This window comes from Rhinichthys klamathensis, unplaced genomic scaffold (assembly GCF_029890125.1).
Source record: "Rhinichthys klamathensis goyatoka isolate OS25496 unplaced genomic scaffold, OSU_Roscu_1.1 h1tg000148l_1, whole genome shotgun sequence".
In the NCBI taxonomy this organism is placed as follows: domain Eukaryota; kingdom Metazoa; phylum Chordata; class Actinopteri; order Cypriniformes; family Leuciscidae; genus Rhinichthys; species Rhinichthys klamathensis.
In genome coordinates, this window is record NW_026606683.1 from 1389272 (window position 1) to 1394486 (window position 5215).

General features: G+C 35.3%; 1 long non-coding RNA gene across 1 annotated transcript; it reads left to right on the forward strand.

Annotated features, from left to right (window-relative positions):
• Positions 1–494: 494 nt before the first annotated feature.
• On the forward strand, positions 495–4837 carry LOC130090628 (uncharacterized). The gene is made up of 3 exons (XR_008807721.1): positions 495–621; positions 2728–2957; positions 4094–4837. It is a non-coding gene; the product is annotated as an uncharacterized LOC130090628 (long non-coding RNA).
• Positions 4838–5215: the final 378 nt, after the last annotated feature.

A 5215-nucleotide genomic window follows, 5' to 3' on the forward strand; every position in this document is an offset into this window, starting at 1 on the left:
CCTGCCAATGTGACAAGCCCATTACCGAATCTGTTTTCATATTATATAATCATTTTGGAAACGTTGAAACTTCTTGCATCTTTTTCATAGTAATCCTTTGACGTAATCGCCCTAGTTTTACTTAAACTTTTAAGTTGGCTATTAAAAAAGTGTTATTTATTATGTAAAAAAACACACACATACGCGCAAGGTGTGACGTCATATTGTAACTGTTGCAGTTTTACTAAATGTTTCTGTAAGGGTCTTGATGTTTTATGATGATGGCTGGGCAGCGTATGTGGCACTGCCAGACTTTCATGTTGTCTGCAAACAATGTAAGAGATTCTCTTTCATACTCCATTTCAGTCTTAGTTTAAAACTCCCAAAGCTGCTTGACTTCTAGAAGTGACATTTGTTAACGTTTGTTTTCTATGCAGTGAAAAAGGTGTGGTGGGACATCGAGGATGAGACATATCGGTTGCAGTTGCAGGTGAAGGAATTTGTTTGTGTTGTGTCTATCCCAACCCTCTTGACTATGTGTTGCTTGGCATGGGGCAAGACTCCGAGGCGATGCGAAATGGCAAATTTGAGGCCTGCACGGTGGTTCAGTTGGATCGTAGCCTGATCCAGATCTGCTATAAGGTAAATCTGAGTCTGTTGTGGTCTGCTAGTTTTATTTCCGTAAACCTGATTGTAACATTTCATCTGAATCTTACAATTTAGTGCCTTTATGCAAAGGTACATAAAAGTCAGTGGGTACTTCGTGAGAATGTCGCAGCATATTTCATATTCTAAAGTGCATTTCATAAATTTTCTCCCAGAAGCACAGACAACTCGCTTGACAAGCCCCACTGACAGATTTTAGGAGATTCTGATCTTGGAGATAAATGTGTTGGGGAATTTTATAGTATTATATCATTTATACCACATTGATTTTTAGACATCACTGTAATACCAAAGCCTGCAATTTTGATGCTGATAAATGTGATGTTGTTGTTGTTTTCAGAAAGACGAGCACAAAGATTGGGTTTATAAAGACTCAGACCTGTTGGAACACATTGTAAATATCAAGATAGAGAAATCGCAACATACCGCTCCAAAGAAAACGAATGTATGAACATTCCCAACTAGACGTGCCGGTGTTCAGATATGGCACAGGTGAAACTCAAAAAATTAGAATATCGTGCAAAAGTTAATTTATTTCAGTAATTCAACTTAAAAGGTGAAATTAATACATTATATAGACTCATTACATGCAGAGTGAGATATTTCACGCCTTTATTTGTTATAGTTTTGTTGGTTATGACTTAGAGCTTATGAAAACCTTTTCACAATATTCTAATTTTGAATTTGGGGTTTTCATAAGCTATAAGTCATAATCATCAAAATTACAACAAATAAAGGCGTGAAATATCTCACTTTGCATGTAATAGAGTCTATATAATGTATTAATTTCCCTTTTTAAGTTGAATTAATAAAATAAATGAACTTTTGAACAATATTCTAATTTTTTCGAGTTTCACCTGTATATTGCAATCATTATTAATTTTGACATCAAATCTGTTTACTTTCTCTTAAAGGGATAGTTCACCCAAAAATAAAAGTTCTGTCATTATTTACTCACCCTCATGTCGTTCCAAACCCGTGAGACCGGTGTTCATCTTCGGAACACAAATTAAGATATTTTTTTATGAAATCCGATGGCTCAGGGGGGGCTCCATTGACAGCTATTTAATTAACACTTTGAAGGCCCAGAAAGGCAAGAAAGACATTGTTAAAATATTCCATGTGACTACAGTGGTTCAACCTTAATTTTATGAAGCGACTTTTTGTGCGCCAAAAAAATTAAATAACGACTTTATTCAACAATTTCTTCTCTTCCGTATCAGTCTCCGACGTGGTGCTCTCATGAACCTTTGTTTGATTTAGTTATGTTGCAATTAAAAACGTGAAACGCAGGTCAGTAGAATGAAGAATGGTTTTTCAAAAGTTGATAATCTTTTAACTTGAGCGGCATGTTTTTAGAATGCGTGTCATGCGTGAGACGCCGCGAGGCACGTGCGCAGCGGTGAAACTCGTCCATGGAAAAATGCTTTCTGTGTGAATGGTCTCTCAGGGCTGGTTCACACAGAACGCGTAACGGTCAAATGCGTCCACCATAGCGTGTGTTTTTAAAAATGATCAACTATTTTTGACTTGAGTGCAGTGTTTTTAGAATTCCATGTCAGGGGCCATTCAAACTAACAAAATTTGAACAGGAACAATGAAATCAAGTTTAATTGCTGTTAATGGTATTTGTTTTCTAATCAAACCGGTTTTGGAACTGTAATATTACAGAATGAACGCATGAACAGAAACGTTAAAATACTGATTCTGTGAATCATTTGATTTTTTTTACCGATTTTTAAGCCCTGATACAGAGTGCAGTTAAAATCACGAGACGGAGATGGAACAGAAAAACGGAAGGTCTAGAGATGCGTTTTTAGAACGCTGTCACGTTGCAAAATGTTATTCTAAAAACATTGGAAATGTAGCACAGTGGAATGGAAAGATGCGGCCTCAAATGCACGAGACGCTGCAGAAGACGCAAAACTCGTGTGCAGCAACACGTCCATAAACTATGACAAAGGAAAGCGGTGCAATGGTTAAACACATTCCGTGTGAACAGCCCCTTAGCCATGTATCAACTGCCTCCTAGACAGGAATCTTAATGTGTTTGTATCCTGTTTTTCCTTCTCTCTTTATCAGGCACATCAAGGCAGGCACGGAGTTGATGTGGGATTATAACTATGAGGTGGGCAGTGTGGAGGAGAAGGTTATGCTCTGCTGCTGTGACTCAATGCGGTGCAAAGGAAGACTGCTCTGATCTGCCCCTTTCAACATAAAACACTAAAGCTTGGTGTTCAACCTGTCAGAAATGTAGGTGTGCCACTATTCTGGAAGAGCATCGCAAAAATGTGACCCATTGAATATGATAAGTATAACACAATATATTCAAGTTTGTGTTTTGTTTGTTTTTATCATGTTTACCCTCTAGAAATGTGAATGTACACTCTAAACAATGCTGGGTTGTTTTAACCCAAATTTGGGTCAAATATGGACAAACCCAAATGTTGGGTTAAAAATGTCATTTAAAATTTTAACCCAACTTCAACTTTCACTTTCAACTGTACATTTTTTAATTACATTTTTAACCCAACATTTGGGTTTGTCCATATTTGACCCAAATTTGGGTTAAAACAACCCAGCATTTTGTAGAGTGTATTTGTGTGTAAATAACATTTGCAAATATCAAACACTACTTTTCTTGTAAGATTTGTCTTGTATGTCATTTTTATGCATTGGAAAACAAAGCTGAATATGAACAATACCATTAAAATGGTAAGCAATTATTACACTCTAAAAAATGCTGGGTTGATTCAACCCAAATTTGGGTCAAATATGGACAAACCCAAATGTTGGGTTAAAAAATGTATTTTCAAATTTTAACCCAACTTCAACTTTCACTTTCAACTGTACATTTTTTTAATTACATTTTTAACCCAACATTTGGGTTTGTCCATATTTAACCCAACTTTGGGTTGAAACAACCCAGCATTTTTTTAGAGTGTAGGGTAAAAAAATTACTTACTATTTATAAAATAACTTACTACTGTGTTACTCTTACCTTAGTATCAACCAAAATTACTACAATTATTGGTACTGTAAAATCATAATTTAATCTCCTTCAAATAGAAGAAACTTTTATTTATTTCTGTTTATTTTTATTTTTTATTTTTTGTGAAGATACTAGTGTCCATTGTGTGCTACAAGTATTTGATTAGTAAACTATCAGTATACTTATAAGTTGTCACGTGTAGAGTACAAATTAAAACTTAGTTGTAAACTAGTTGTGTACTCAAAGTTTACTGTTACACTTATACTTTTATACACTAAAAAGTGGGCCAATTTAGTCCCAAGTAGTATTGAAATAGTACACATACGTATAGTCCTAGTACATTGATATTATACTTACTTAGATAAATATACTTGAACTTTACTTAATAAAATGAACTTTAAGTATTTTATTTTTTGTAAGAGATCCCTTAAAGCTGCTTTTCGTTTTCCCTGACAGAAAGTGAGTCGAATCCCATGGTCTCACCAGCCAATCCTTTATTGTTGGATGAGCATTTTGAGCTTTCAGGAACAATTGTATGTTATCCTGATGTTTCCAAGCACTGCTGCATCCTGAGATTCTCTGAACAAATGTCTTTGAGGATGGTCAGCTCAGCTCTCATACCCAGCATGCATCCTTTCAAAAGCTCCACCAATTGGGTTTGTGGGGACACTGCAAAACCCCCAAACATTTCTACAGAAAAACATATCCGAGCAAAGACAACCCTGATACCGTGGAAGCATTTGAAATGGCTGGTCTAGATGTGGCTGGGAGCCAGATATGTCAAGAAGTTCTTGCCTTGTCTCAGTTTCCCAACTTGTTGTTCTTCTGGCAGATTTCTTTAAGTAAAAACCCAAGAAACAGCAGGACTGCATTCCAATTTGTTTACAAAAGCAGCCAAACATTTAAAAGGGAATTTGTGTCTCTATGTATTTGTCATTATGGCATAAACCTTTAAAGCACAATGGTTTCCAGTGAAAAACGATGTTCAATACCCTGGTTTGTTTTCAAAGCTTTCTGTGTTTCAATGATCTGTCAGCTTTGCTCTTATCTTTAGAGAAACAGAAGCTTGGAATGAAAAATGTCTTTTTTTTCTTTTCTTTTCTTTCCTTTTTTGTACATATATTGCTAATTCTGTCTATTACACTGTAAGCTGTACCATCTAAGGATTGCTATATAAAGTTTCAGAAAGTTTTGAAGGTGCAGTGTTAGATTTTCACTTTGTAAAATGTCCATTTTTTTCTAATTATCTATGTAAGATTTCAGCTAACAAATAAATAAGTACATTTACAATGATGAACAGCTACATTTGTTGAACTCTCAATCATAGTCCGATATCCCTCCTGTGCCCTTCACGGTCACATTGTCTGCAAACTCTTAAAAAATATAGATAACTGAAGTTCTATTTCTAGACATTTGAGATGGTAATGTTTCATTATAATAATAATAATGCAATGATTTGCTAGATAAAGTGTCCTCCTGACATAAATGGATAATAATGCTAAAAATAATCTTCTAATCGGTTTCATGTAGAAATATAATCAACCCTTTCTTCCTCTAATAAAGGACATTGGCAAGGTC